We start from the raw sequence: 14320 nt of genomic DNA on the forward strand, positions 1-14320 counted from the left end.
TTACTACCGACTGAACTTCTTGCTAAACTGTAAAAGGAAAGTGAGTGCAGAAATGCTGCCATGTTTGAGAATCTTTCAACTGTTCTTGATGAGATTGAAGAGGATTGTCTACTTGACCCATCACTCAAAGGTGAAATAATTCAGCACTTGAAATCCTTGGAAAGTGGGCTCAAAAGAAACTTCCCAAAATTCAAGGAGGAAGAAGGGAAACTGGTTAGGAATCCTTTCTCAGACACTCTTGATACTGCTGCCATACCCGATGATGCTCAGGACGAATTCCTTGACCTCCAGAATGATTAAGCTACCACAGTCCTTTATGATGAAAAAACTCTGTGTGGTGCCCCATGTACCAGTCATGTCCAAAAGTTAGTGAAACTGCATTTAGAATCCTCTTGCCACTTTCCAAAAAATATTTATGTGAATCTGATTTCTCTATCCTTCTACATATAAAATGTAAAAGCCAAAACTGGTTGGATGTGGACCCAGATATGAGATGTGCATTATCAGTAGCTCATCCTAGAAGCAGGTGACTTACTGAATGCAAACAGAGTCATCCATCCCATTGATCTGTAACAAAATATGCATTCTGATTGAGAGTTGTAAGCATTAAAATAAATGGAGAGCACAAAAACAGCTTTTTTCATCATTATTTGTGAGGGACTTGAGAAAAAACTGAACGGAGGCCACGAGGATGTTAAGATCCCCATAAATGGGGAATGAAGAGAAAAAGTCTGAGAAATGCCGGTCTACTAGTAGGTGGGAAAAAGGGGCAGGTTGGCAATGATGATGATGATGATGATGGCGATGATGATGATGATGATGATGGCGATGATGATGATGATGATGATGATGATGATGACAATGATGATGATGATGATGATGATGACAATGGCAATGCTGCTGCTGCTGCTGCTGATCATGATGACGCAGCTGCATTGCAACGTGTGTATATCAAAAGTGTAACAGGTGTGTCCAGTGATGCAAAATGGTGCAATGTGTTGCAGCAAGAGTTAAAGTATCTAATGGGCAGGGCTTCTCAATGTTTGTAACTGATCCCTGTGATGTCACACTACAACATGGGTTTTCAGATGTCAATTTCTTAATCAGTAAATTTATTTTCATGGCTGAGGAATAAAAATATCAATATCCACTTGACACAATGGCTGACATTAAAATTTCTTAAGCTGATGTATTTTCTGCCATCACTGGCCTCAATACTAATAAGGCATATGGGCCTGATGGAGTCCCTCCTGTTGTCCTCAAGAACTGTGCTTCAGTGCTACACCCTGCCTAGGTAAACTCTTTTGCCTTTGTCTCTCAACTTGTACCTTTCCCTCTTGCTGGAAGCTTGCTCTCATTCAGCCAGTTCCAAAGAAGGGTGATTGTTCCCAACCCTCTAATTATCGTCCAATTACTTTAATATCCTGTGTCTCAAAAGTTTTCAAGTCAATTCTTAAAAGAAAATTTTTAAAGCATCTTTCCTATCACAATCTTCTTTCTGATCGTCAATATGGGTTCTGTCAGGGATGCTCCACTGGTGATCTTCTCACCTACCTTTCAGACTCCTGGTCTTCCTCCTTTTGGGACTTTGTCAAAAATTTTGCCATTGCACTTGACATCTCAAAGGCTTTCAATCTACTCTGGCATAAGTCTTTCATTTCCAAACTGCCCTCTTATGGTTTCTATCCTTCTATCTGTGCCTTCATCAACAGCTTCCTTTCTGGTCATTCTATAGCTGCTGTTGTAGATGGCCATCATTCTTCTCCTAGATCCATTAATAGTGATGTTCCTCAGGGCTCTGTCCTATCACCAACTCTCTTCCTTTTATTCATCAGTGAGCTTCTAAGCTGTACATCTAACTCAATCCAGTCGTATCCTGATGATTCCACCCTTCACCTTTCCATTTGGTTTCCACAATGTCCATCTCAGCAGTTACTTCGACAAACAAGGGATGAGGCTATGGTACACCTAATGTCTAACTTGGCTTGTATCTCTGACTGGGGTAAAAATAATCTTGTTGTTTTTAATGCATCAAAAACTCAGTTTTACACCTATCAACCCAACAAAATCTTAGACAGGAGTACCCTGTAAAGTTTAATAATATCCAGCTCAATCCTGCAACATCCTTGAACATGCTTGGAGTTTCATTTACTCGGGCGTTATCTTGGAAAAATCATATTGCATCTCTTGTAAAATCTGCTTCCAAGAGATAAGGTGTGCTAAGCCAACTATGTTCCCTGTACAGTTGTTGACTTTATACACGGGTTTTATTCGCCCCTGTTTAGAGTACAACTCTCATGTGTGGGGAGGCTCCCCACATACAGCTCCTCTCAATAGGGTGAAGTCAAAGGTTCTTCATCTCATCAACTCTCCTCCTCTTACTGGCTCCCTTCAACCTCTGTCCCGTCGCCACACTGTTGCATCTTTATTTCTTTTCTGTCACTACTTCAATGGTCACTGTTTCTCTGAACTGTCTGCCTGCATTCCTCCACCTCTATGACGGGTGCGTAGCACCCACCTAGCAACAAATTCTCATCCCCTTTCTATCCAACTCTTTAATGCAAGAGTTAACTGTTACTCCCCAGTCCTTCATTTATGCAACAGGTCAACTCTGGACCTGTCTCCCTCCGTCTGTATTTCCAACTTTCTATGATCTCCAGTCTTTCAAACGCAGTGTGTCCAGGCATCTCAAAATGAACGGACCTTGAATTTAGCTATCATTTGTATTGTTTTAGTTTTTTTTTGGAAGGAACGGTTTGCAGGCTCCTGGCCTTTGGTTCCTTCTTTCTTGCACTAAAAAAACAAAAAGAAATGGCATATGATTAATAATACATCCTGATCCTATAAAGAGCTCACATTTTATTTTTATTTCTGCCATTGATGCCATATCATTTTGGAGCCTTTATAAGAAATACAAATACAAAATATATCTGTTTTATGACGTATTTTGGCATGCATACCATCACTTTTTCACATGATGGGCCAAGATATAGTGGAACAACCTTCCAAGAGTTGCAGTACTGACCCTTATGCAGTATGATTGAGACAGTATTTCTGCACTGTACAGAAATGACAATGATTAGCTGGATGTGCAGTGCATTCTTGAATTTTAGGCCTGGGGGGGGCCAGGTTTATGACAGAAGCATTAAGGGGTAGGATGGGACTGAAGTGTACTTGTGTTGTGATGAGGAGAGGTAGACTGAGATGGTCTGGGCAAGTGGAGAGGGTTGGAGATAACAATAGGATGCGGAGAGCGACAAGTGTTCATGTTAGTGGCAGGGTTGCAAGAGGCAGACTGAAAAAGACCTGGGACGGAGTCACTGTGACATAAGGGATAAGGGACTGAATAAAGAAGCTGCCAGAGATTGAGCAGCACGGAATGCTGCCATTAGGACGCCAAGACCAATGCATGCAAGCATGTTGGAGCCTTTATAAATCAAACAAAACAAAATAATTGACCTTTAGGTACTTGGACGAACTGCTTGGGAAGAGAAGTAAATCTGCAATGGCTGTGGAAAGGAGAGTAGCACATGGAAACAAAGTGTCTGGCATTATGAAGGCAATGACACAAAACACACAAAACAGAGCTTTGTATATGACACCTGCATGAGGATTATATGACATATTAGTGCTCATATTAACAAATAAGGTATTAGGTTCTGGCTGGTGCTGTTGTTGTTGTTGCTTAACCACAGTCTGTCTGGACAAGTAGATCCACTGACCACAGGTATAAAACCACTTCTGTAGGGCTGTCCTACAAGTAAAGTAAATGATGTTGACTGTGTAGGGATCCAGCACCTCTTTGTGGCAGACAGTACCTTACTAGGGCACTATGGTCAGACCAGAGTCCTTCCCATGGTGAAGTGTGGAGAAATATGAGGAGGCTTGGCTCCCAGCTGGACATTACAGCTGCTCAACCCATGGTGCACAGTGCCATCATGTAAAAGCTCCTTGCCAGCCAAAGATTTTGGTGGCGTATGAAAATGAAACGTCAAGAGCTAGAGCAATGGACATGGGGTTATTGTAGAATGTGGAGAGTGAACAGAACAAGAAATAATGTGAAACAAACAGACGCAGAGTATGGAAGACTGTGGACAACATAACTAAAAACAACGCACTTTATTGGCACGATAATATGGAAAGAATGGCAGCAAATAGGTTGGTGAATGGTGTATATGTGAGTAAGTCTGCAGGTGGAGCAGGTGTGGTAGGCCAAGATGAAGGTGGACAGATGGCCAATGAGGAAGAATGAAACAAGGTATGGAGCTGGATAAGACTAAGGAACTAACAAGGGACTGATCTAGCTCGATGAATTTTGCATGGAGTGCATGACTGGAGTTTGGCATCCTTATTTTAACTAAATCACTAGCATATAAAAGTTCTCAAAGTATCACACTTCTAAACTTTCTCGACAAAGCATAAGTGCCATGATGAACAACAATGGACTCAGCACAGAACCCTGACGCACTCCTCCAAAGACCCAAAACTTCTCATGTAACTCTCCACTCACCCCACTGATGCAGCTGTCCTTTCATATAACTTCTTCACCATCCAGAAAAATCATTCGTCATTACATACTAACTGCTTTCTCATAGCCCATTTTTACTACCACCCTTGAGATTCTATCAAACACCTTCTCCAAATCCACAAATAGGCAGTAAAGGTTTCTAGTCTTTCTCAGGTGTTTCTCTTGCAGTGGCTGGATAATGAATATTGCAACATATGTGCCTCTTCCTGGCATACAACCAAACTGGGCTTCACTTACTGTACTATCAATCATCAAGTAACGCCGACAACTGGGACTGGACAAGGACTGTGCTACCCAAAACCGCATCACTCAAACAATATGTTTGCATGCATAACGGTACAATGTGTTCTGGTGACTTTCTAAACTCTCCCTTTTACCCCTTCCAACCACCCTACCCCACATAACTTAATCCCTACTTATACCCATCATCAGGAAAACACTGAAAGAGATATTACTATTGTAATTAAGAACATGAAAGGTATCAAAATAGTAATAACTAAAATAAAACTTAAGCTGGTACACGTGTGTTGTTGCTGGTACATATCTCTGTGACACTCTTCCCCCACACCCCGTCCCCAATGTTGTTGTTGTCATTGTTAAGATGTTGCTGCTCCTGCACTTCCTTCTTCAACATCTAAGACGAATCCTCTGATGATGCTTTCATTCATACCATGCTTTTTCACCATCTACCTGACTCTTTCCTTTACTCTCTCATAATTCTAGGCATACACGAAGATGCACTGCTTTCTGAATGGCTGGGGGTGATCATGCTGCATGACTAAGATTCAATGTCCTCGCTTGACCATCAAACACAAGAGAAATCCAGCTGCACCGTGTGGGTAAAGCTCTGCTAGTTGTGAGAAAGGACTTAGTGTGATCAGGACAGGTACTCGGATGTAAGCTGGCGAATCATGGCGAGTCTGGTGGGTGATGTCACTGGGTGTGACTTTCAAACTGCATCACCAGGCTGACTTCCCACGTGACCCTGAGTTTCCCCCTGTGATGATTATGACCTGTCACATTAAGCTGACGGTGTTAGAACAAAAACACGTTACTAAACCACGTGTTACACAAGGACTGACTGAACTCACTTCTATCTACTGAAACCACACACTCAATGATCTTTCCCTAACCCTACATGAACTACCAGCTCCAGCCAAGTGTACTTAACTCTCTCCACTGCATTACTTTTACTTTTATACACACACACAATTACACTCTTGAGTTGGTCTTCTCTAAATGCATTCAGAGGTGAGTAACCACAATGCTTGACACAACGAGAACAGCCAAATTACTGAAATAACATTACAGTATGGGAAAGATTTTCCTGGCCACAGACCACTTGTATTGCTTTTTCCAATTTACTTTTCATCATCATCATCGCTATCAACTTGACCCCATCTTCACTAAGTACACGATACTGTACTAGTGATTCTTGAAAATACAGTACTGTATAATGTACTCTATCTAAAGAGTAACTGAATAAATTAGCTAGGACCTTGAAGTAATCTAGGATAAAATAAAACAATACAAGAATTTTAGCAGGCCTGAATGGGTCTTATAATACTGTACATATTACACATACTAAATATACTGCTGCTCACCTTGCGATATACACATGACATCTTCCCTTCCCTGGGATTTCCAAAACATCCAAGACTCTGTTGTCAGTTTCGTAGGGTGGTATCAACATGCCAGGGATGTTTCCATTGACCAGGTTTTTGTCTGTGGGGAGGCTGATGGTTAGAATCAAGGCATTATGTCTTATGTTATTGGTGAGACACACACGTATTAGAATCTTTTAAAATGAGAGATAGAGCATATGCACTTTTATTATAAGATATACTGTTTATGCACCTTTATGGCAGAGATACTGTATGCATTTTTATAATGGGACAGTAGTAAGCTTCTAAAAAAAGTGTGTGTACTTTTAAAATGAGGAGTGTACACCCTTTCATTATAATGATAGTATATGCACTTTTATCACAGACAGTATGTGTACTTTTATAATGGTAAGTGTATGTATAATGGGGATATTGTTTGCACTTTTACAATGAGAGTGCAGTATTTTCATAATACAGTGTACAGTATGCACTTCAATTATGGGGGATATAGTATATGCATTTTATACAGGTGATAAGGCAGTTTTATAATCAGAAGAATCAGACATACATAAATGATGGAAGAAAGGTGTAATATGAGGCTATGTCTGTGAAAACATCCAGCGGCAGCTTTACAAAGAGACTAATGAGGCTGAAGCCTCAGGCCAAAGTAAAGATACCAGAATGAGAGAATTTATGATCTCAAAGCGCAGCAAGTGAAGTCCCTTAGTTAAAGATTAAGCCACAAAGTTAATTTACTTTATTTCACTTAAAAAATTAAAAATGCAATGGCAATGTTTTATGGTCTGTGGCATTGAGAAGTATGACAGAAGCTTATTAAAGGCACATAATTATGTATGTACCGTACAGTGGACCCTCAATTTATGCAGGACTGATTTGCACTAAACATGTTTTGTGTGGAAAAGATACACCCTGCCCCTGCACAGTATTTAAAAAAAAAAAAAAAAAGAAAAAAAAAAGAAGAAGAAGGTTGCATGGGAAAATTCCAGAAGTTGGCCCCGTGACGTTTACCAAAACGGCCGCCATGCATGCACACTTTGTGTCCTCCTCCCTCTCCCTCATCTCATTATCTCTGACAGCCAACCTCGACCTCTGGCTTCCCCAGTCACGTTAAAATTCTGCATGATCCAGGTGCTGTATGACAATCTTAGTGCTCTTTGATGTCATGGCTTCCCAGTCTTCTGCAATGCTTGCCAGTGGTGCTAGTGAGAGGCCTCATCATGTGCCTTTGTCTCTCATCTCATTATCTCTGACAGCCAACTTCGACCTCTGGCTTCCCCAGTCACGTTAAAAATCTGCATGATCCAGGTGCTGTATGACAATCTTAGTGCTCTTTGATGTCATGGCTTCCCAGTCTTCTGCAATGCTTGCCAGTGGTGTTAGTGAGAGGCCTCATCATGTGCCTTTGTCTCTTCAGAGGAAAGGAGAGATTTTATGTCTCCCCAACATTAATGAGTGAGTGATCTGCACTGCCAAGCACTTTAACATAATGCGTCAACAGTGTGCACTGTGCAAAAATATGAAAAGATCAAATGTGCTGTCACTGTCCAACTTGGAGGTAACAGCAACGTTGGAAGGTATTCTTGTGAGAATTTATGTGATAATAAAAACAGAGAGAGTGCTTTAAGGCCATCTGTTCTCAGAGGGAAGTGAATATGGCAGTGGACGATACAGTAAACTCTCAATTACCCGTTGCTGCATTAGCCAGCATACGTCACTATCCGTTGCAGCAAATTAGCGAGCTCTCCCTAGGCAGCCCCCAAATCAAAATCCACACCAACTGCCTCATCCCCCAGATACAATTTCCTGGCAGCTTTACCGTACAATGCCATTTCATAATGCCTATTAGTCATTAAGGGCGTTTTTCTATCTCTAAGCCGTTACATAGTGCATGTATAGGCCTTTACAGGGGGTTAACTCTCTTTGGGGGAGTTTGGGGGATACTACTAGTCTTAACTGTTTGTCACTGTTCAACACCACCTTGACTGCTATACAGCGGATAATTGAGAGTTTACTGTAGTATGATTCACTGAAAGGCTGCTGAAATTAATGGAAAAGTTGCTCTACTGATGTGAAATGAAAATCCTCCACCTTTCTCTGAGCTGGTATGCAAGATTCTGTGAGTGCAAAGAATTGTGCCATGCGCAGGTGTGTGGTGAGATGGGGACAGTGGATGCTTTCCTTGTCCGCTTTAGGGAGGTGACTGAAAATAGTGGTTACAAATAACATCCGGTGCTCAATACATATAAACTGGTCTTTTCTGGAAATCTCTTGCTTCTTCCACCTTCCTGATGGAGGAAGTACAGTATCAGCATCTGGTATAAGGCCTCTACAGTGTGCCTTAACTTTTTGTTTGCCTGTAGGGTCAACAGTGAACATAAGGTAAAGCCTTTGGTGATTAATAAGTTTGCACAGCCACAGGTATTGCAGAATGAAAATGTGGAGGGATAAGTGTTCACTGGATGCATAATGCCATGGGGTGAGCAATGTTGTCGTGTGTGTTGGAGTAGTTTGATAAGATTTTTGTCCCCACAGACGTGTTGCAAAGAGAAACATCTCTCTTTTAAAGTAGTTTTTGTTGTGGACACTTGTCTGGTCACCCTCAGTATCTTGTCAGCTGTCACTCAGCCACTGCGGAGTATTTTCCTGCCACCCAACACCACTACTGTTATTTAACCTCTTGACCAGGTGGTCATCATGACCTGAACCTATGAAGCTATAAGAGAGGTGACTGAGGTGGCAGCAATGGCATCGAGGACTGAGCAGCCTTGAGGTTGACTACACAACACCTCCAGCAGCAAACTCTCAAGCAGTGACAATAAAACAATTTTGAAAAGCAGCTGAGCCAGGTGCTGAAAATCACTGATCAGCTCCAGGAGGCAATTTTTTTTTTTTCTTCGGGTATAACTGGTCAGCCAGTTATACTGGCAACATTGGACTGAGTGTCTTGAAAAAAGACTCAGCAATGTCACACCTTCACCATCCCTCCAAACAAAATAAGTTATTATGGAATGTTAAAGTTAGGTTAGACATGAGTTGGTTAGGCATAGGTTGGTTTAATGTCAAAACACAGTTTTTCTGTTGATTTTTTTGGCTTGATTAGCTGAACTGTATCATCTATTCCCAAATAAAGGTGTGACTGTGCTTAATCATTTCTTGCTGACCTCACTCAGAGGCTGCCAATATGACTGGATGACCAAGCTTAACTGAAGAAAATGCCTCCAGGACACCCTAATGATGGAGGTACACAAAACAGGTAAAAAGTCCCCTCACATACTGTATAATGGGAGCAGAGGAAGCAGCTTGTGAAAAAAATTACCAAGTCATCCCAAACCCTCATTATTGCCTACCTTGCCCCAGCTCCTGCTCCAATGCCTGTCCCACCATCTTAGTCATCCTAGTCTAACACCTCCGCAGTGCCCAATTCCCCACAACCTGCCAGTGATGGTAATTGTGGGGGTTGCTTTGAGGGGTTCCAGGCCTAACCTCATCCCAAAGGGGGTCATGGGCAGCCCTCATTCCCCTTCCTCTAGCCTCTCAGTCTCAGATACCCCCTTTCCCCAATACCCAGAAGTTGCCCCATTCCCTGTCATGGTAAGTGACCACCACTTATTTTACCTCTTTGTACACTCTAAATAACCCATTTTTAAGCCCACTGAAGTTCCATGAGACTGTATGTGTACTATAATGAATGTCAGGTATGATCAGGAGGGAGTACAACTTTATCAAAAAGGCCAAAGGGAAGACTGGGAAAATATTTGGATTTCACCACCCCAAACAGCCAAATAACATGGGTTTTGACAGTGCGATTTCTGCATTTCCATTTGCACAGTAAAATTCCTGAATACACTAGCTGCACAAACTGAGGGTCTACTGTATGCAAATATTATGCATGTACAGTATGTAATTAACAGGGCCTCAAAGCAGAATTAACCTCAAGTCCCAAGTACTGTACTCCTAGTCCACACCTGAAAAAACTCAAATACAGTAATGTTACTGAAGAAAGTACTGGAATTTATTTACAAGTACCTGAAAAAATGCATAAATAAGTTCAAAATGGCAGTTAACCTGCTATAACCACGTCTGTAATTTTTTTTTCCCAGATGGGTGGCAGAAATGTGTGAATATCCTGTAGTATTTATAATGAATTACCAGTGTAACATAATGGTTACTTGAGTAATTAACCTATTCACTGCTGCTGATATCCATGAATGACTGCCTAGGCCACTCCCTTTAATGCCCATTAGCAAAGATTTGTCAAAAACTGCGAGCACAAGAAAGAAAGCAACCATGGTGGTAGGCTAGTTACAAAATCCCTCAGCAATTATTTCTGTACCTCATTTAGTTAACATGTTATGTTTTTCCACTGTACAGAATTTGGGGGGTGAATCTGGCATTATCCTGCTTATTTAAATACATTTTCTTCATTTTTTGCCATTAGTTATGGTAGGGGGGTTTCAAGAATACTCCCCCAGTATCCCTGCTTGTCGTACGAGGCGACTAAAAGGGTTGGTGGTGGGTTAGTGCCCCACCCCGTAAAAAGAACTAACTAAAAAAGCAAATAAAGCGCCTCGGACCCGGACGGACCATACGTTGATGACTAAGGAACGGACAAAGGACATTCTGAGAGTAGGAACGTGGAATGTGAGAGGAGTGAATGATGAAGTGAAAGAGAGAGAGATTGTCCAGGTGCTTGAGGATGCAAAAGTGGATATATGTGGATTGACTGAAACTAAATGGAAAGGTGAAAGGATGAGAGAATGGGAATACGGTGTAGGTATATGTGCGGGAGTCAGTGAGAATGAGAGGGCAAGAGAGGGAGTATGTCTGATGATAAGCAAGAAGTGGAAGGAGAATATAAGAGAGTATGGAACAGTGGGTGCAAGGATTGTATGGGTGAGGATGAAAGCAGGTATACAAGCATGGGCGATTGTATGTGTATATGCTCCAACAGAGGATCGAGTGGCAAGAGTGAAAGATGAGTTTTGGGGCGAGAGTAGAAGCATGTATGGACAAGTTTGAGAGGAGCGAGAGAGTGCTGTTGATTGGAGACATGGGAATGGCAAAGTCGGGAATGTACGAGTAGATGGAGTGGTTGGTCAGTGGGGTGTGCCAGCGGAAGTAGATGGGAATGGTAGTGCTTTGGTGGACATCTGTGCTGGTAAGGGGTTGGCACATAACACCTACTTTCATAAGATGATCCACCGGTATACATGGAGAGTAATGAGGAGGATGGATGGTGAACTTGTTGAACGAAAGGCAATGATAGACTACGTGTGTGGATGAGCGAATGAGAAGACAAGTGTTGGATGCAAGGGTGTGGAGAGGGTGGGGGAATGGAGTCTCGGACCATCACTTAGTGATGGCCAAGGTAGAGCTGCAAAGAAAGTGGTTGAGGAGGCGAAGGGGAAGACAGGAGGAAGCAGCTCCTGTGAGAAGAGTGGAGAAATTGCAAGATAGTGAGAAGAGGACAGAGTATAAGAGCATAGTGGAAGAAAGATTGGGAAGGTATGAGCTAGAGCAGATGGAAGGGGTGGAAAACGATGTAAGATATTCACGGAAGAGATAAGCACAGCGTGTGAGGCGGTTTGTGGAGTGAGGAGGAGATGCAAGGGTGTGCAAGGGACAGCATGGTGGAATGATGAGGTGAAACGAGCTGTGGAACAAAAAGAAGAAGGCATATGGTGAATGGTTGGCGAGTAGAGGTAGGGGAGAAGATGAGAGAGAGAAGAGAGAAGTATATGTAGAGCAGGAGAAGGAGGTTAAGAGACTGGTGAAGGAGAGTAAGAAGAAAGTGGATGAAGAGTTTGGGAGGAATCTGAGTGTGAAATGGAGGGAGAGTAAGAAATTGTTTTGGAAGGAGGTAAAGAAAGTAAGGCAGTGTGAAAGGGGAAATAGTAGGGGAGTGAAAGATAGGAATAATAGATTGTTGGTGGAGAAGAGAGAGAAATTGAGGAGATGGAAGGAGCACTTTGAGGATTTGTTGAATGTAGAGAGTGAGAGCAGTGTGAGTATAAGTGGTTGGGGAATGGCTGGGAGAAGAAGAGATGAGAGGAGGGAGGAAGAGATCAGTAGGTCGGAAGTAGTGGAAGCGATGAAGAAGATTAAGCTGGGAAAGGCCCCAGGAATTGATGGAGTGTGTGGTGAAATGCTTAGGTATGGGGGTGAGATTGTTGTGGAGTGGATATGGAAGTTGTGTAGATTGGCTTGGGAAGAGGGAAGGTTCCAGAGGACTGGAAATCAGGTATAATTGTTCCTCTGTACAAAGGAAAAGGGGAGAGAGAAGTATGTGGTAACCATAGGGGTATTTGCCTTCTTAGTGTGACTGGTAAAATATATGGTAGAATACTCATTGATAGGGTTAGGCATATGACAGAGGAGCTAGTTGGAGAAGAACAAGGGGGATTTAGGAAGGGAAAAGGGTGTGTAGATCAGATATTTGTTCTAAGATGTTTAGTGGAGAAGTATCTAGAGAAGGGAAGGAAAGTGTACGCTGCCTTCATGGACTTGGAGAAAGCTTATGACAGAATAGATAGGAAAGGTATGTGGAAGGTATTAAGAATATATGGAGTGGAGGGGAAATTGTTGAGTGCTGTGAAGAGTATGTACGAGGGAGCTAGGGCTACGGTGCGAGTGGATGGTGAGCTGAGTGAGTTCTTTGATCTCAATGTGGGACTGAAACAGGGGTGTGTAATGTCTCCTTGGCTGTTTAATATATATATGGATGGGGTCGTAAAGGAGGTACAAGGTAGGGCAGTGGATGTGGGGTGGCCTTAATGAATGAGGGTGAGATTTGGAAGCTTCCGGTGTTGCTGTTTGCTGATGATACAGTATTGTTGAGTGAAGATGAATGGGAGTTGCAAGGTTTGGTGAATGAATTTGGGACAGTGTGTAGGAGGAGGAAGCTGAAAGTTAATGTAAACAAAAGTAAAGTTATGGTGTTTGAGAGGAATGAAGTCACAGAGTGTGCAGTGAGGTTGGATGGTGAGGATATGGAGAATGTGAGTGCATTCAAGTACTTGGGTAGTGTGATGAGTAAGGATGGAACTTTGGGGGATGAAGTACGTGAAAGGGTACAGCAGGGAAGGAAGGTTGTTGGCACACTGAAAGCAGTGATGAGAAATAGGGAGGTGAGTATGGAAGTTAAGAAGTCACTGCATGATGGTATTGTGATCCCTACCCTGACGTATGGAAGCGAGGCGTGGACCTTGCAAGAGGGGAACAAGTCAAGAGTGAGAGCAGTGGAAATGAGTTACTTGAGAGGAGCATGTGGAGTGACATGGAGGGACAGGTTGACGAATGAAGAAGTGAAGGAACGTTGTGGGGTAGATGTGGATGTGGTTGAAAAGATTAGGAGAAATACACTGAGGTGGTTTGGACATGTGGAGAGGATGGAGAATGAAAGACTGACTAAGAGGGTGTATGTAGGTGAGGTGGAGGGAGGGAGAGGGAGGGGTAGACCGAGGATGAGGTGGAGGGATGGAGTTGAGAGGTATATGAGGGAGGGGGGTGAGTTGGGGGAGGGGAGTCAAATGGTGGGTGACAGAGTGACTTGGAGGCGTTTTGTCTGCGGCCACCCTTTGCGGGATTAGGGCGTCGGGCTATAGATAGATAGATAGATAGATAGTTATGGCACTGTATTAGTTTGCTAAAGTCACAATTTCCTAAATATTAAGTGTATTTTAAGATATGCAAGGAATTATGTTGCAATTCTAACTTTGGAATCACATAAAAAAAAGACATGTTACTTTCTTCATTTCGGCTACTTGTTATAGAACAGTACTAAAGTAATAAAATCTCTAAAAAATTATTTTACTTTTTTTTTTTTTTTAATGCTAGGAGGAAGGAACCAAAGGCAACAAGCCTGCAAAAACTGTTCCTTCCAAGAGAAGAACAATATACAAGAGAAAGACAAATTCAAGATCCGATCATTTTGAGATGCCTGGACACACTGCGTTTGAAAGACTGGAGATCGTAGGAAACGGGAAACACAGACAGAGGGAGACAGTTCCAGAGTTGACCTGTCGCATAAATGAAGGACTGGGAGTAACGGTTAACTCTTGCCTTAAAGAGTTGGACAGAAAAAGGATGAGAGTTTGTTGCTTGACGGGTGCTATGCGCCCGTTGTAGAGGTGGAGGAATGCATGCAGACAGTTCAGAGGACCAGCGG

The sequence above is a fragment of the Coenobita brevimanus genome, chromosome 21 (genome assembly GCF_032717465.1).
Source record: "Coenobita brevimanus isolate Jiangsu-jjx chromosome 21, ASM3271746v2, whole genome shotgun sequence".
NCBI classification, from domain to species: domain Eukaryota; kingdom Metazoa; phylum Arthropoda; class Malacostraca; order Decapoda; family Coenobitidae; genus Coenobita; species Coenobita brevimanus.